Below are 18431 nucleotides of genomic sequence, written 5' to 3'. Positions count from 1 at the left end.
GAGGGATTTAGCTATTGAAGAAAGGCTAGATGGACTGTGTATGTTTTCACTGGAATGCAGGAGGTTGATGGGGGACCTAATACAAGTTTTAAGATTGTGAATGGCATGGATAGAGTGGAAAGTAAGAGGCTTTTTTCTAGGGGGGAGGAATCAATTACGAGGGGACTTAATGTTAAGGTGCGAGGGGAGAAATTTAAAAGAAATGTACAAAGCAGGTTTTTCACACAAAGGGTGGTGAGAGTCTGGAATGCGCTGCCAGAGGTAGTGGTAGAAGCAGATTCAAAAGCAACATCCAAGAAGCACCTAGACGAATACATAAATAGGAAGGGAATGGAGGGATACATGATCCCGTTAGGGAAGGCTGTTTTAAAATGGAAGGGCAAAATGTGCCGATGTAGACTTGGAGAGCCGAAGGGCCTGTTCCTATGCTGCATTGTTCTTTGTTCTTGTTCTCTAACCAATTCCTGTGCAACGCTGGTGGTTATGGGCTTCCAGTCCAAAAACTTCCGCTACCACTCTCTGTTTCCTGCCATTAAGCCAATTGTGTACAATGCCTTGGGTGTCATGCTGTAATTGTTGGATATATTGTCTTGCCTCATATGTAGAGAATGATTATTCAATTACAATACTATGGGTGCTTGAAACCTAGGAGGCATTGCAGGAGTCAATGTCTTCAGAAAGGGCAGAAGGGAGAAAGGAGCAAACGTACCAAAAGTACGTAATTATAATACTCATGATTGATGGATATTTCAGTTATGCACATTTTTTATTTACTTTTATAACAGGAGACAATTGCATCGATTTAATCAGTTCTGGAAGGCAATACGGAATGAGGATCGATAATTTGAACATTGTTCCTTCTGTTTTTTCTATTGATTCCCTGAATGTGGGCATCACTGGTAAAGCCTGCATTTATTATCCAACCCTACTGTGGGTTTGGAGTCACCAGGCCAGACCTGGTTTAGGATAGCAGTTTCCTTCTCTAAAGGACAGTAGTGAACCAGATGCGTTTTTCCCCAACAGTTGACAATGGTCATTTTTAAAAACTTAATTCCAGATTTTTATTGAATTCACATTCAATAATCAAAGCCATCAATCCCAGGTTTGGCCACAAATTCAAACAAGTCTTTTAAGTAATCATATATTAAAACAATAATTTACATTTTTTGGTTTCTGTTTGACAGAACTCTGGGAAATAATTATTTTTCTAATTTCTTAATTCAACTGTGAGCGGCTAATTTGAACTGCTGTCTATTAGATCTGCTTCAGTTAAATAATAAGCCATTGTCCTTTGTGTTTTCAAGCATTTTAAAGATCACTGAATTGGTTTGTCCCCACTTTAAATTATTTTCCATTTTGTTGTGGTAATGCACAAGATGGTTTCTCTTTCTATTGTGAATAAGCCTATTCACTTTAACTCGATAGCTTTGCAAATGTTTGTTTGAATGTCTTTGCAATGCACCATTTCCAATAATATAAACCATTCATTCAGATCTGATTTGAAGATTTTTATAATGAAAACCAATACATTAGTTTAATAGAGATAATGGGAACTGCAGATGCTGGAGATTCCAAGATAATAAAATGTGAGGCTGGATGAACACAGCAGGCCAAGCAGCATCTCAGGAGCACAAAAGCTGACGTTTCGGGCCTAGACCCTTCATCAGAGAGGGGGATGGGGGGAGGGAACTGGAATAAATAGGGAGAGAGGGGGAGGCGGACCGAAGATGGAGAGTAAAGAAGATAGGTGGAGAGAGTGTAGGTGGGGAGGTAGGGAGGGGATAGGTCAGTCCAGGGAAGACGGACAGGTCAAGGAGGTGGGATGAGGTTAGTAGGTAGCGGGGGGTGCGGCTTGGGGTGGGAGGAAGGGATGGGTGAGAGGAAGAACCGGTTAGGGAGGCAGAGACAGGTTGGACTGGTTTTGGGATGCAGTGGGTGGGGGGGAAGAGCTGGGCTGGTTGTGTGGTGCAGTGGGGGGAGGGGACGAACTGGGCTGGTTGAGGGATGCAGTAGGGGAAGGGGAGATTTTGAAACTGGTGAAGTCCACATTGATACCATATGGCTGCAGGGTTCCCAGGCCCGACCAGTCCCCCTCCACCGACACTCTCATCCGCCTAGCTGAACTCGTCCTCACACTCAACAACTTCTCTTTTGACTCCTCCCACTTCTTACAGACTAAGGGGGTGGCCATGGGCACCCGCATGGGCCCCAGCTATGCCTGCCTCTTTGTAGGTTACGTGGAACAGTCCCTCTTCCGCACCTACACAGGCCCCAAACCCCACCTCTTCCTCCGGTACATTGATGACTGTATCGGCGCCGCCTCTTGCTCCCCAGAGGAGCTCGAACAGTTCATCCACTTCACCAACACCTTCCACCCCAACCTTCAGTTCACCTGGGCCATCTCCAGCACATCCCTCACCTTCCTGGACCTCTCAGTCTCCATCTCAGGCAACCAGCTTGTAACTGATGTCCATTTCAAGCCCACCGACTCCCACAGCTACCTAGAATACACCTCCTCCCACCCACCCTCCTGCAAAAATTCCATCCCCTATTCCCAATTCCTCCGCCTCCGCCGCATCTGCTCCCACGATAAGACATTCCACTCCCGCACATCCCAGATGTCCAAGTTCTTCAAGGACCGCAACTTTCCCCCCACGGTGATCGACAACGCCCTTGACCGCGTCTCCCGCATTTCCCGCGACACATCCCTCACACCCCGCCCCCGCCACAACCGCCCCAAGAGGATCCCCCTCGTTCTCACACACCACCCTACCAACCTCCGGATACAACGCATTATCCTCCGACACTTCCGCCATTTACAATCCGACCCCACCACCCAAGACATTTTTCCATCCCCTCCCCTGTCTGCTTTCTGGAGAGACCACTCTCTCCGTGACTCCCTTGTTCGCTCCACACTGCCCTCCAACCCCACCACACCCGGCACCTTCCCCTGCAACCGCAGGAAATGCTACACTTGTCCCCACACCTCCTCCCTCACCCCCATCCCAGGCCCCAAGATGACATTCCACATCAAGCAGAGGTTCACCTGCACATCTGCCAATGTGGTATACTGCATCCACTGTACCCGGTGCGGCTTCCTCTACATTGGGGAAACCAAGCGGAGGCTTGGGGACCGCTTTGCAGAACACCTCCGCTCAGTTCGCAAAAAACAACTGCACCTCCCAGTCGCAAACCATTTCCACTCCCCCTCCCATTCTCTTGATGACATGTCCATCATGGGCCTCCTGCACTGCCACAATGATGCCACCCGAAGGTTGCAGGAACAGCAACTCATATTCCGCCTGGGAACCCTGCAGCCATATGGTATCAATGTGGACTTCACCAGTTTCAAAATCTCCCCTTCCCCTACTGCATCCCTAAACCAGCCCAGTTCGTCCCCTCCCCCCACTGCACCACACAACCAGCCCAGCTCTTCCCCCCCACCCACTGCATCCCAAAACCAGTCCAACCTGTCTCTGCCTCCCTAACCGGTTCTTCCTCTCACCCATCCCTTCCTCCCACCCCAAGCCGCACCCCCCGCTACCTACTAACCTCATCCCACCTCCTTGACCTGTCCGTCTTCCCTGGACTGACCTATCCCCTCCCTACCTCCCCACCTACACTCTCTCCACCTATCTTCTTTACTCTCCATCTTCGGTCCGCCTCCCCCTCTCTCCCTATTTATTCCAGTTCCCTCCCCCCATCCCCCTCTCTGATGAAGGGTCTAGGCCCGAAACGTCAGCTTTTGTGCTCCTGAGATGCTGCTTGGCCTGCTGTGTTCATCCAGCCTCACATTAGTTTACTAAATCTATATGTCACTTTAGTTACATATTCATATATATACATACATAATGCTTACATAGACACATGTCATTTTCATAGCAAGTAAATTTCAGTTCAAATAGTTGTGCATTGTGTTCAACAGAAATCATAACTGAAATGTAAGCCACTGACTTCACTGCACTCTTCAAACTTGGCTAACTGTGTTAGGCAGAGGAAGTCTGCAAAATTAGATGTTTATATTGACACAGCTGTAACGTTCAACATCCTGGCTATAGTGTTTTGTAATTACAATATTTCTGGTAAATTTTTCTTTGTAAAATTTGCTGCTAGTGCCAAGAGAGTTTTTGCACCCTCAGATCTTTTGGCAAGCACACTGTACGTGTGCTGAGCGTAGGTCATAACCAAAATGGCTGCCAAGCCTTTTTCTTGAAATGTTGACAGCTTGTATACAGTGTGGAACAGCAGCCAAGATTAGTTTTAAACAGTTCATTGTTCTTAATGAGGCACAAAAAGGTTGGAACTATACTTAAAACAGGAATTGGCAAAACTGGATCATTTTCAATATCCATGAAAATCTCAACAAAACTGATAGTGGGCAGAAAAGGACACCACTTAGGGAACATACAGCAGACAATTTCTAGAAACGTCCTTTCATGTCTTGATGTTTAGTATCAGTATTTAGCTAAGAATATTGAGCATATTTTTCAAAAATCTGTATGGCTTATGATAGACTAGTCTTTTTTAAAAGATTGAATGGAAAAGTCTGTGACTGTGAAAATACGAGAACAGAATTCTGAGTGTATGCAAGAACCTGATAACAAAGTATGAAATTAGCCCCGGCATTGCTTTTCATTGTGGAACGTTAATACTAGCACCAGTGATTGTTTGGTTTGGAATATATTAGCTGTGATCTTTGCGCTAATTCCCATTCATAAACAGGAAGAAACAGGAAGAACTCTTGGTAGAATGTTAGTTACATATGTATGATGCTGCCAGGGGGAGGTTTTGATCATTTCTAGAATAGATTGTATATGGAGTAGGAAAGTTACCTCAGTTTTTAGATCCATAAATGGAAATAAATAAATACCAATGTAAAGGTTGGGAGTTGGGGGTTGCGGAAGTGGTAATCAAAACAGTGGTCTAGGAGTAATTTCAAGAAGAGCTAGTAAAGGGAAAGAGGGAGTTGATGAGGGAGATTAGATAGGAAATTCTAGATCATGAGAAAAAGCACAGCCTCATGCCTTATCATGTGCGTGTTTCGTTCTTAATAGTCTGGTGGACAAAACAAATTAAAAACGTCTAGAATTACATGGTTATGTGGCTGAAAGTGTTTACAAAAGCAAGACTGTGACACTTTGTAGAACACAATTTGAGTATTGCTACAAAATAAAACCCATTTTGTCAAAGCTTTCTGTCTGGTACTCATCAGGAAAATTCGCAAGAATACCACCAATTAATCGAGGAAATATTGTCCAACTATAGAATCACATCTAATGTTAGACAGTGTGTTGCATGTTTTTGCAAGTGCAGGCTGGTTAGATACAATCAATACCTTACTTCTTACGAATAGCCAAAAGGAGATCCTGTTTGATGGAATTGTCAGTCTTCAGGCCATATGGCTTATATATCTGGCATTGCACTGTCATGAAAATTCAGATACCAAATTAGTCAGGTATGTGTTGGGCAGAATTTTCTTTAGGTTTATGGCAAGATCTGTTACTGGTGAATATCATGCGTGTTACTACTCAGTAATAATAGCGTGAAACAGCTGTTTGCCTGTTACTCAAACCTTTGAGTTATTTTACCCTTCTGGGGTAATCTGAGATAGACCAAATAATTTTCAGGACTAAGAGTATCTACGTTCCTGGTTTAATTTTTAAACAAAGCCTGGCTGATAACTGTTAATCAGCATTATTGGATGTATTCTCCATGACACTGTCCCTACCAATCTCAAACTATTTGCTAACCCATCAACAATCTCCTCTCCTACAGTATAAATGTCAGTCTTCCCATTAAATTGATATTCTTGTGAATTGTCTTGATTGTTGCAAGATAAAAAGCTTCAAAAATATCTTTGCCAACGTTGTTCAAATTACGATAGGAGGCTAAACATGAGAATTTTAAATATAATTGAGGCAGCAGGAACCAATATAGGCCAGCCCAGGACAGAAGAGTAGGTGAACAAGTATGGGTTATTTCTAAATGTCTAACAATCTTTTGGAAATGGATACACAGTTTAATCACTTAAGTGCTCTGGGTCCTGTATATACAAACTACCCATTGTCTCACTGTAGTCACTATAATGCTTCGTCATTTGTGTCTTTTGTCCTCAACAATCAGATGTACCTGCTGATTACACCAGAGTTGATTTATTCAAAAGTAGCCTTCTTCTGCTTCTCTTCAAGTCACGTTAATAAGGAAAACAAGAATAAAATAAACAAGAGTGGCAGATAGCTTTCCCTTTATAGGTATCCAGAGATTGTGTTCATTAAAATTCCACACATGATTCAAATAAAATCTCAGTAGTATTCAAAGTAATTATAAATAAAGTGAAACCCTGGATTTGTATTCATGAACACATCTGTAGCATTTGCAGTTAACAGCTGCTTCTGTTACAATCCTGTGTGTTCAAGTTATTTAGTCCAGTATTTACTCAGTAGTAAGGGAATGGAACGCTTTGCCTGCAACGGTAGTAGATTCGGCAACTTTAGGTACATTTAAGTCGTCATTGGATAAGCATATGGACATACATGGAATAGTGTAGGTTAGATGGGCTTGAGATCGATATGACAGGTCGGCACAACATTGAGGGCCGAAGGGCCTGTACTGTGCTGTAATGTTCTATGTTCTATGTTCTATTCAGTCTGAGTTGTATTGTTGCTGTTTACCTCAGATACATTTTAGGAAGCTACGAATAGGCACTCCATTTGGTGGAATTCTTGATCTGCAGTACTGCAGCTTCAAAATGCTAATTGTGATCATCTGACTGAGGGCAGCACGGTGGCTCAGTGGTTAGCATTGCTGCCTCACAAGAGTAGGGACCTGGATTTGATTCCACCCTAGGCTGGCTGTCTGGACTCACACATTTTCCCTGTGTTTATGTGGTTTCACCGTGTGCTCCAGTTTCCTCCCCAGTCCAAAGCTGGGCTGAATGGCCTGCCTCCACACTGTAGGGATTCTTTGATTTTAACTTTAACAATACAGTTCATCATATATGGAGATGCACTGGCATAATGGGCTTACATGTTTAGACTGTAAAAATGCAGTGTTGATTTTATTAAAATCTTCCAACTACTCTTGTCTGCAAGAGAAAAAGTAAATGTAACATTGACATGAAAATTATACTGAGTATTATTTCTCCATTTCCATTGCCTTATTGCCTTGCCTATTCCAGTAAAGTCAGATCTAAGTGCTTCTACAGAATGCAGGTTTGATTGGATTATATAAATCAAGCTTGTGAGTTACTGAGGTTAATTTATTTAGTGAATGCAAATCGCTGAAGCTAAATGATGGCCTCCTGAATAGGTGATTTTAAGATGATTAGTCCACTGTTTATTTTGTAGAGGGGAACTCCTTGTACATCCTTGTTTGTATCTCTCCTCAAGTCCATAAGGATTTGTACTGAGTGTCTAGTGAATTTATTTTCTCTGATTTAATAACTTATTGTGTGTGCGTGTTTTTGAGAGGGTCAGCAGTACATGAATACTCAGCCAAACAATGCTATGCTTACATAATACTGAAATAAGATTTTCCCACTGTTTCTGGTTTGGCAACAGAGTAACTTCACCCAGCCTGAAGGCAAAGTGCCAACAAGAGAAATGGTCAACAGTGTGCTTCCTATCATCTGCTTTCTCTTTGTCTTCAGTTGAGCCTAGCAGTGCTTGTTCATTGCAAAGTGCACATTTGCCAGAGAACTCATAAATAGAAGGATGATTCACCTAAATTCCAGATTTATGTTTCAATAGGGACTCTGTTTTGAGAGCTTATTGGTAAGTATACAGGATATTTCAGACAGTTTAATCAGGTTTCTTTAAAAATGTAAGATAATAAAATGTGAGGCTGGATGAACACAGCAGGCCAAGCAGCATCTCAGGAGCACAAAAGCTGACGTTTCGGGCCTAGACCCTTCATCAGAAGCAACAGAAAAGACAATTACTATTGCTCTGCAAACTCTAAATGTCTAACTATTGGAAATTGAAAATTGATCATTGGTGGACTCAGCGAAGTACTTGGTGGATGATAATAAGTATCAAGGAGGCTGTTATCAAGAGGTAGATGTAATTGTCACAGTAAGCAGTGAACCAATGTCGCCAATACTTATTGCAACTCTTCTTTAAAAATGTGTTGCCTTTGCAATAAGTATTGGCGACATTGGTTCACTGCTTACTGTGACAATTACATCTATCTCTTGATAACAGCCTCCTTGATATTTATTATCATCCACCAAGTACTTCGCTGAGTCCACCAATGATCAATTTTCAATTTCCAATAGTTAGACATTTAGAGTTTGCAAAGCAATAGTAATTGTCTTTTCTGTTGCTTACTTTGCCAGACAAATTTATTGTAAGTGATGTATGAAATCAGATAAAACTTAATGATGTTAGTGGGTACAGAGGGGGTGTGGAGAACAAAATTGGAGAGAACACTTGAAACAGATCCTGAAAGATGAAACTGAATATGATGAGAATGAGCAGATGTACTGACAGACATTAAGGATGAAATTTACTTGTGAAAATGTTGAAAAATTTGATTGAAGGAGTGAGAAGATGAGCCAAACTTCCCATAACCAAGTGCTCCCTGAATGTTTTTCTTGCTCTGACCCCATTGTTGTGACCTGTGGCTGAGAACTGTGCAAGTACAAACCTGTTGGAGCAGGAGAACGGGTGTTGTAACCTGGTTAGAGCACAACCACAGCCGTTCCTGATTCATTTTTTGCTAACTCTAAATCTAAATGTTAGAGAGAAGAAGGTTGAGGGGTGACTTAATTGAAACATATAAAATAATCAGAGGGTTAGAAAGGGTGGATAGGGAGAGCCTAGGAGTAACCAGAAAGCAAAGTACAGGGCTAATGGTAAGATTCTTAGCAGTGTAGATGAGCAGAGAGATCTCGGTGTCCATGTACACAGATCCTTGAAAGTTGCCACCCAGGTTGACAGGGCTCTTAAGAAGGCATACAGTGTTTTAGCTTTTATTAATAGTGGGATCGAGCTCCGGAACCAAGAGGATATGCTGCAGCTATACAAAACTCTGGTGTGGCCGCACTTGGAGTATTGCGTACTGTTCTGGTCACTGCATTATAAAAAGGATGTGGAAGCTTTGGAAAGGGTGCAGAGGAGATTTACTAGGATGTTGCCGGGTCTGGAGGGAAGGTCTTACGAGGAAAGGCTGAGGGACTTGAGGCTGTTTTCATTAGAGAGAAGAAGGTTGAGAGATGATTTAATTGAAACATATAAAATAACCAGCGGGTTAGATAGGGTGGATAGGGAGAGCCATTTTCCTAGGATGGTGACGGTGAGCACGAGGGGGCATAGCTTTAAATTGAGGGATGAAAGATATAGGACAGATGTCAGAGGTAGTTTCTTTACTCGGAGAGTAGTAAGGGAATGGAACGTTTTGCCTGCAACGGTAGTAGATTCGCCAACTTTAGGTACATTTAAGTCCTCATTGGATGAGCGTATGGACGTACATGGAATAGTGTAGGTTAGATGGGCTTGAGGTCGGTATGACAGGTCGGCAAAACATCGAGGGCCAAAGGGCCTGTACTGTGCTGTAATGTTTTATGTTCTATTTTATGACTGTAATCAGGGTCCTGAGCCCCATTTTGGAGACACCTGTTCTAACCATTGGACTAAACTAGAAGCATTTCATGATTATCTGAATCAAGGTAGGTTTAGTCGTATTTGGAGGCTGTAGTTATGTGACTAGACTTGGCATCATCAAAAGTGCTGTAATATAGAAATTCGTACAATGAACTGAGCTTATTTTGGAATAAAATTATTTATTGTACTGATACATTTAATGATGTTGTTACAGTTAAAGGATGTTATCATGAAATATGAATCAAAACACTTTTTTGTATCTTAAAAGTTTTGGACACATTACACACTTCATGAAAGTTCAGTTGGAAAATAATTATTAAGAACTGTTCACTTGTGCAGGAAAATTGTAGTCATTCTAATGTCTGATTTGGAAGTGAAACTTCTTTCAAAGGGTCAAAGGAGGTGAAATTGGAGAAAACTTTGCCAGGCTATTGAAGAAAATTTCAGAGGTGGAAAGACTGTGATAGTTCTGGAAATTATATCAGTTTAGGATCCTAGTGGAAATCCTCAGGATGAGGAATCCCCATGGATCTCTGGGTGTGTAATTGTAAAATTGTTAAGGTTGTTAACAAGCCAATCGTGAGCTACTTTAGCCCCAAGTCCTCCATTTCCCATACCTAGAACCTGTCAGTGTCTGACTGGAGATACCTATGTGAGTGCACAGTGGAAAGAGCATCTGGGAAAGCTGTAGTCAGTTGTACTGAAGAGCTCCAGCCATGACCATCGAGGAACTGATGCTCAAAATGCTTCTAGTGCCAGAGGGTGCTCTTTGATGGATGATTGCCAGCCTCTTCAGAGGGACTTGATCTGTCTAGCACTTACGATGAGTTGCAATTCTTTGCTGTCAGCCTTAAATATGACTCAAGGGTAGATGACCTGGAGTCACCACTGCCAAACATACCATCTCCTTTCTTCTAAAAGAACACCTCCTTCCTCATGGAACAGGTAGGCTGAGGAGGAGGTTCCTGTTACTTGAGGGTCAAACTGACCTTTGGCCCTTGTCAAGTTGTGCATGCTTATTTTTAATATTTACGCATAGATTTTGGCTGTCACTAGCCAGGTCTCATCCAAGTTGCACTTGAACCAATTCATGTGTAGACCAGACTAGACAAAGATAGCAGATTATCGCCCCAAAGGGCATTATTGAACAAAATTGTTTTTTAACAATAACTGTCACATGGCCACTATTAAGCCAATTTGTAATTCCAAATTTTGATTGAGTTCAAATTTCACCATTTACCACAGTGGTGTTCAAACCATGTCCCAAGAACTTTAGACTGGATCTCTGAATAAAGTCCGCTATGCTACTGCCTCCCCTTTTCTACAAGGAGAGTAAGCAATCTTGGTCATCGTAGCTTATGTATAGAGGAGGGAAGGGGACTATTTGTGGAAGGTGAGATGAGGCAAGAGTGTGGACGAGCCCTAGGGTGAGAATACATGAGAGTTTTGACTACTCAGTTGGGAGGTGAAGTGCCTGAAGAGAGGGTAATGTGTCAAACTGTGCTGAGGTGAGAAAGGTGACAATACAATGACTATAAGAGGTGTATTTTGTCATTTTTTTTAATGAAGAAAGGTTGAGACAGAGTGTTGAGTTGTCTGCTTTAAGCCAGTAAGTAAACAACTTGTGATGCCTTGGCTTTTGTTTAAGATGGAACAATAGAAGCAGCCTAAATGCATGGCAATCAAGCTCCCACAGAACCAGGATATTTAGGTTCAGCTTTCCGCAATTTCTGGGGTCTTGACTTTACCTCCATCTTTTTAATATATTTTGATGGGGTTTGGTCTGATGCATAACGGTATGGAACATGGTGCTTGGCGCCCAAACATGTCCCACCAGTTGCCAGTCATGTCTTCCTGTGGTTAGAGCACTGGCTATGTAATATGATTTGTAGACAACATATAATACAAATATGTAATTCAGAAGGAGTATTTCCAGAAAATGTAGTAAGCTGTGGAATTCATCGTGAGAAGACCAGTGTTCCATTGTATAAAGTGAGGTTGGAGAGTCCGTTGGAAAGCGGTGAAGTGGTGATAAAAGTAACAGGGAACCTCTCTGCTGAAAATACGGTTTATCCTTGGTAATATACAGGTGGATAACAGATGGGCATGATGCCTGCTGTGGTTGAAAAGCCAGTGGAAGATCAGGCAACCAAGGCATTACAGGAAGTATATCCTGGGACGTTTCTTGCCTGTGTGGTAAACAGGAAATCACAGGTTGAAAGAGGAGCACAAATCAAGAAATAAAGTTAAGAAAGTTGAGTTTCAATTATCTGAAACTATGTTTGATGAAATGTTTGAGGAAAATCAAGAACAGGTAAAGGATGAAGTAGATATTTTTAGTTCAGAGAAAATTGGCTGAATTACAACAGAAAGGGGAAAAACTAAAGAAATTATATCAAAATGCATACACCGAAGAAGAATCTGAGTGTACCACAGAATGTTACTCTCTTAAAAATCATGTACATAATCAGGTGGATGAAAAATGGGCCAAAGTTCATCAAGTTGTCTTTTCCCAGGCTGGTACAATCAGGATGGGCACATGAATAGGAAGTGTTTAGAGGGTTATGGGCCAAATGCTGGCAAATGGAATTAGATTAATTCAGGATATCTGGCTGGCAGGGTTGAGTTGGACCAAAGGGTCTTTTTCCATGCTGTGCACCTCTATAACTCCATGGCTAAGTTGTATTACTAGTGGGTTATGGAAAGGAGGTGTTGTGGGTAGCACATGAATTACTGGTAGAAGGTCATTTCAGAAAAAGGAAAACTGAAGCGAAAATATAGAAAACATTTTTATTGACCTGGACTGCCAAAAGAAGTGGTTGACTTTTGCTGGAGATGTCATACATATCAGGTAATTCGAAAACCTCAGTGAGGCAGTGATAAAACCAGCAACTCCTAATACTGATTCCCACATTTGAAAACCTTTTACCAGAGTCTTGATTGATTGCAAAGGACCCCTACCTAAAGTAAAAAGTTGGAATTACTATTTGTTGATCATAATGGATGTGTCTGCTAGACTTCCAGAGGCCATTCCATTATGCAGCATCACTTCTGAAAGAATTGTAGAAGAGGTACGAAATTTTTTTTTGACCCACAGAAATTCACTTGGATCAAGGGTCAGATTTTACATCAAAATTATTCAAAGACATTATGGGTAGCTTAGAAATAAAACAATTCAAAGCCACTGCATACCATCCGGAATTGCAGGAAGTGTTAGAAAGGTGGTATTAAACATATAATCACATAGGGAGATGTGCAGGAATAAGCTAGAAAGTACTAATCTGATTCTGCATGATATAGATATAGGAAATTCTGTTCCAATTAAGTAACCTACTTATAGACTTAACCCTCTAAACAGGTTCAAAAAGAGATTTAACGCATACACAAAGACAATATAATTGAAGTGAGTTGCAACAAATGAAACTCACCAATAGTAATGATGCCAAAACTGGATGGTACCCAAAACTCATGTGTCAGCAATCAATCACAACATCCATGAAGTTGCAGAATCTGATTCTTATCCTATTCCCTGTGTTGAGAAGGTGGGATGTGCAACTTATATTTTAACCAAGGATTTGCTCAGAGGATACCAGCAGGTACCTTTATTTAAAGAGCCACAGCCAGAAAGCTTTGTTAACCACTACCCCAGTATTAGGCACATCTAATTATGAAAAAAACCATTCAAGGTGGCATTCAATGTGAGTGATGTGGGTATCGATGCTGTATTCTTGGAAGAAGGTGTTGAGAAAATAGAAAGACGTATTGAATATGTTTCCAGAAAATTGAATAATCATCAACATAAATATTCCACAATTGAGAAGGAAACCTTGAGCTTGCTGTCGGCATTGCAGCATTTCCCCATTTATGTAGCCAGTAGTATGTCTGAGACAATTGTATATAGTAATCATAACCCTTAAAGTTTTTTGGAAAATTTAGGGATAAAATTTCCAGACTATTTACATGGAAATTATAATTGCACCCATTCAATTTGAAAATTATACATGTAGCAGGATGAAAGAACGTAATTGCTGACTCATTGTCATGACTTTGATGATGGAGGCATTTGGTGACGGAGTAAAAAACAGACTGAAATAGATTGTAGTAGTGAATGTTGCATAGTTAAAGCGAATGCATTTGTTTTGTTGTGTACTAATAGCATAAGGATAAATGTTTTTAAAAATCAAGCCACCTTTGTATATTGATGCAGAGATAGGAGAAAATACCGAGCTGGAGCATCTGAGATAACACGGTGCAGAGCTGGATGAGCACAGCAGGCCAAGCAGCATCAGAGAAGCAGGAAAGCTGACGTTTTGGGTTGAGACCCTTGTTCAGAAAAATTCTGTGTTCATCCAGCTCTACACCTTGTCATCTTTGTATATTGATGGTTCATTTTTTTTACAGAGTGACGTGGGACAATGACATGGCTCTAAGCGGTGTATTTTTTTGTGAGGAAGGATTGAGACAGAAGTACCGAGCAGTCAGCTCAAAGCCAATAAAGTAAACAGCTTATGAGACCTTTTTTGTAAAATATTTGGAACAATAGAAGCAGCCTGAATAGATGGAGTCAAGCTTCCACAGAACCAGGACTTTTAGTTCTAGCTTTCTGCATTTGCTGTGATCTTAAAGCTGCATTTGAAACACTTATTCCTCTCCACGTTACAGCTAATAGCTGAGTTCTGTTCCTGCTGCTGGAATTGCCTTTGCCAAGGATATATTTATGGGATTTACTATATTGGAATAGTTAATTAGTAGTAGCTAATAAATATAAATTATTTCATTACATAGAGCTACAGTTAAGCCAATTCTTTTTATTTTGTCTGTATTTTAACATTTATGTAAAAATGAAGTGTGTTTTGCTTAAAGTAAAATGAGAATAAGTTAAGGCCTAGGCTATCTTTTAAATAGCTTTTGATGAGGTTTGGTCTGGATCATAACAGCATCGTGCATGGTGCTTGACACCCAAAAGTGTTCCACTAGTCACGAGTCATGCTGTCCTGTAGTTAGAGCACCAACTGTAAATTGCAAGGATAACACTGTTGATGATGACCTACATCGTTTGGGGGTGGCACGGTGGCTCAGTGGTTAGCACTCCTGCCTCACAGCACCAGGGACCTGGGTTCAATTCTACCTTGAGTGACTATCTGTGTGGAGAATGCATATTCTCCCCGTCTCTGCATGGGTTTCCTCCCACAGCCCAAAGATGTGCAGGTTAGGTGAATTGACCCGTAGTGTTCAGGGATGTGTAGCATAGGTGGGTTATAAGAGGATGGGTCTGGGTGAAATGCTGCAAGGGTCAGTGTGGACTTGTTGGGCTGAAGGGCCTGTCCCCACACTGTAGGGAATCCAAATGAATCGCTACTTTCAACTGTGCTTGCTGAATGATTTGTCACCACCTCCACCCTCCAGGCCACCTCACTGCATCCCCTTAGATTGTGCAGCAGGACTCCCAGAAAACAGCGGAAGCCCAAGGAAGCATTGCTGTAAGATAGAGTCATAGAGTTGTACAGCTTAGAACCTTCAGTCCAACTTGTCCATGCCAACCAGCTTTCCCAAGTTAAACTAGTCACATTTGGCCCATATCCCTCTAAATCCTTCCTAATCGTATATCCATTCAAATGCCTTTTAAATGTAGTAATTATAATAGTCTTCAACATTTCCTCTGGCAGCTCATTCCGTACATGCACCACCTTCTGCATGAAAAGTTGCCCCTGAGGCCCCTTTTAAATCCTTCCCCACGCCTTAAACCTATGATCTCTAATTTTGAACTCCCCCACGTCAAAGAAACACCTTAGCTGTTCATCCTACTATCCATGCCCCTATAGAATTCCGACAGTGTGGCAACAGGCCTTTCAGCCCAACATGATTTTATAAACCTCCACACAGTCTACAGCTTCTGATGCTCCAGGGAAAATAGCCCCAGCCTACTCAGCCTCTCATTATAACTCACACCCTCCAACCCTAGCAACAATCTTATAAATCTTTTCTGAACCTTTTCAAGTTTCACAATTTCCTTCCTATTGCAGGGACACCAGAATTGCACAGAGTATTGCAAAAGTAGGCTGACTGATGTTCTGTACAGTTGCAACATGACCTACCAACTCCTATACTCAATGCACTGACCCATCAAGACAAGCATATCAAATGTCTTCTTCTCTATCATATCGGCCTGGGACTTCACTTTCAAGCAACTATGAACCTGCATTCCAAAGTCACTTTGTTCAGAAACAATTCACCAGGAACTTACCAGATATCCTTCCTGTTCATTTGATAATGCAGCATCACTACCTGAATACTAATGCCTTACCTTGAAAGAGTTCTCCAGATGTATCATTTCGTTGTCACTTGATATCTTAACTACCTTGAGATTGCTGACGATCAGCCGCAGCTTTTCCACCTTTTGCTTTGAACCTGCGATCTGGAATCTCCATTTTTGCATGGTTCAAGTTTGTGGGAAACATTGTATTTAATAACTAGGTGTCCTTGGGAAACTCATTCAGAATAACTTTGATGTTATCTTAATTTAGGCCTGGTCACAGCTAACTATAATTGCAACTAATTAGTTAAGCAACCATAGAATAACCTATACTCCTCCATTAGGAAGTTACCTGGCAAGATTCCTAATGTAATACATCACCATGTATTGACATGTCTCAAAGAAAGAAAATACTTGAATTATAAAGTTCCTTTCATGTTCACAGGATAATCCCAAACATTTCAGCACTTATATCCTACTTTTGAAGCCCAGTCACCATTACATTGTACACAAGCATGCAGAACCATAAACAGTTTGCAAACAAATTGGTTCCATAAACAATACAAATGTTGATAACCAGAATTTATTTTGGCAGTGATAATAAAATGTGAGGCTGGATGAACACAGCAGGCCGAGCAGCATCTCAGGAGCACAAAAGCTGACGTTTCGGGCCTAGACCCTTCATCAGATGAAGGGTCTAGGCCCGAAACGTCAGCTTTTGTGCTCCTGAGATGCTGCTCGGCCTGCTGTGTTCATCCAGCCTCACATTGTATTATCTTGGATTCTCCAGCATCTGCAGTTCCCATTATCTCTGATTTATTTTGGCAGTGCCAGTTAATGTATGAATTTTAAGCAGGAATTTGGAAGAAAACTACCAATTAAGTTATGGAATTTTTACATCCATTTCAGTGGTTAAATGGACTCTTGTTTTCATGTCACATGTCTGTCAATGCAGCTGTACTTCAGTCAACCGAGATGTTTTAAGCTCAGGAGCACTGTGTAACTCATTTTTGAGTTTTGATGCTATGCTGATGTTACCTTCTCGTATGTTTTTTGTTGCCTGCAGGTGAAGAGGCATAACGGTTAGGAAATATGCCTCACTGGTCCACAGTTGATACACTGACTGTAGGAATTGCCTGATGCGCATGGTACACAGTAACCATAGATAATTTTAATGAAAATATTATATGATGGCATGTCCAATGCACTTTTAATTGTTGGATTCTACCTTTGGTGATAAGTGGAGTATACTGCAGATAAAGCAGAGACTAGAAAGTCCATTATATAATACAAGATTCAGGAAGAAGCCTAAGATTTTCACAGATTTCACATCTTTTTTATAGCCTACATGTCTGCCAATGTCTCATTGCTTTAAAGTTTACTTTAACTTTCAAGTTAAGGAAGAGTAACAGAAAGATTTTATGGCTGTATGTAGGATGAAATAATGGACATTCCTTACTTGGTATCAATTGTCCTATTTAAGGGTTTAAGATACTGAGAGAAGTCATAGACATTATTACTACTTTTTGAATTTACATGCCCTTGGTTAAAACATGTAAAATGGCCAATTACGTTTGAGCTCAGGTATAAAGTGGAACTGATCCTGCGCCATGCATGAATAAACAAGTATTTCCTGGCTGATTGATAGAAGCCACAAGTTACAAATACCCTTCAAAAAACTATAATAACAAATCCATACATGATATGAATTTTTCAAAAGCTAATTGTAAAACATTCTTGTGCCTGTAATGTTATGAATTAAAACACAACAGCAAGTCTATTGGATATTTGTTATCCAGCCAGGGTTACTTTTGTTAAAAAATGCCGATAAATGTATAAGGATGTATGAATATGGTTTGTTAAATAAACAGGTGGAGAAAGTAAGAACAGATTTATAGGGACTTTTAAATATGCAAATACCAGTTGCTAATTGTATTCAATTCTGATATATTCAATTCTGATAGAGCTGAGAGTATTTATGCCACAAAATTTCATGATCTGACCTTGAACTGAATGATCAAAGTAAAAGCAGTTCTGTCTCAAGCAGGGTAAGACCCTGGCTGTTACATACCTGGACCCTGGATAATAAAATGTGAGGCTGGATGAACACAGCAGGCCAAGCAGCATCTCAGGAGCACAAAAGCTCCTCACATACCTGGACCCTGTTATTTGGGTTAGGATCAGAAACCCTAATTCTGACCCTGATCAGATGAACAGTTATCCAATCAGTATTAGATGACTTAAATGCTAAAGATTTCTGGACAAGGTTTCCCTGCCATAAACTGATGTAGGAATCCCTGAATGCAGCAGAGAAGATGACCATAGTAGAAAATTTGCCCCTTTCACAAAAGTCATTTTATTCTTATTCACATCACATAGAACCAAAGCAAGAATCTAACAATTAAATGTGCATTGGATGTGCCATCATGTAATATTTTCATAAAAAATATCTATGGCCACTGTGTACAATTTGCATCAGGCAATTCTAGCATTGGGTGTCTCTGGTTAAGGAAGCATTTATTGCCCATCCCTAATTGCCCAAAGGTAGTTGAGAGTAAACCTCATTACTGTGGATC

The 18431-nt window shown here is 41.0% G+C and overlaps 1 protein-coding gene across 14 annotated transcripts in view; it reads left to right on the top strand.

Annotated features, from left to right (window-relative positions):
• The window catches only part of LOC125451225 (nuclear factor 1 B-type-like), a 683573-nt gene that overhangs the window by 456153 nt on the left and 208989 nt on the right, over positions 1 to 18431 (top strand). The gene's annotated exons all lie outside the window — the stretch shown is intronic.

The sequence above is a fragment of the Stegostoma tigrinum genome, chromosome 3, assembly GCF_030684315.1.
Source record: "Stegostoma tigrinum isolate sSteTig4 chromosome 3, sSteTig4.hap1, whole genome shotgun sequence".
Lineage (NCBI taxonomy): Eukaryota > Metazoa > Chordata > Chondrichthyes > Orectolobiformes > Stegostomatidae > Stegostoma > Stegostoma tigrinum.
This window is presented reverse-complemented; position numbering and strand designations above follow the sequence as displayed.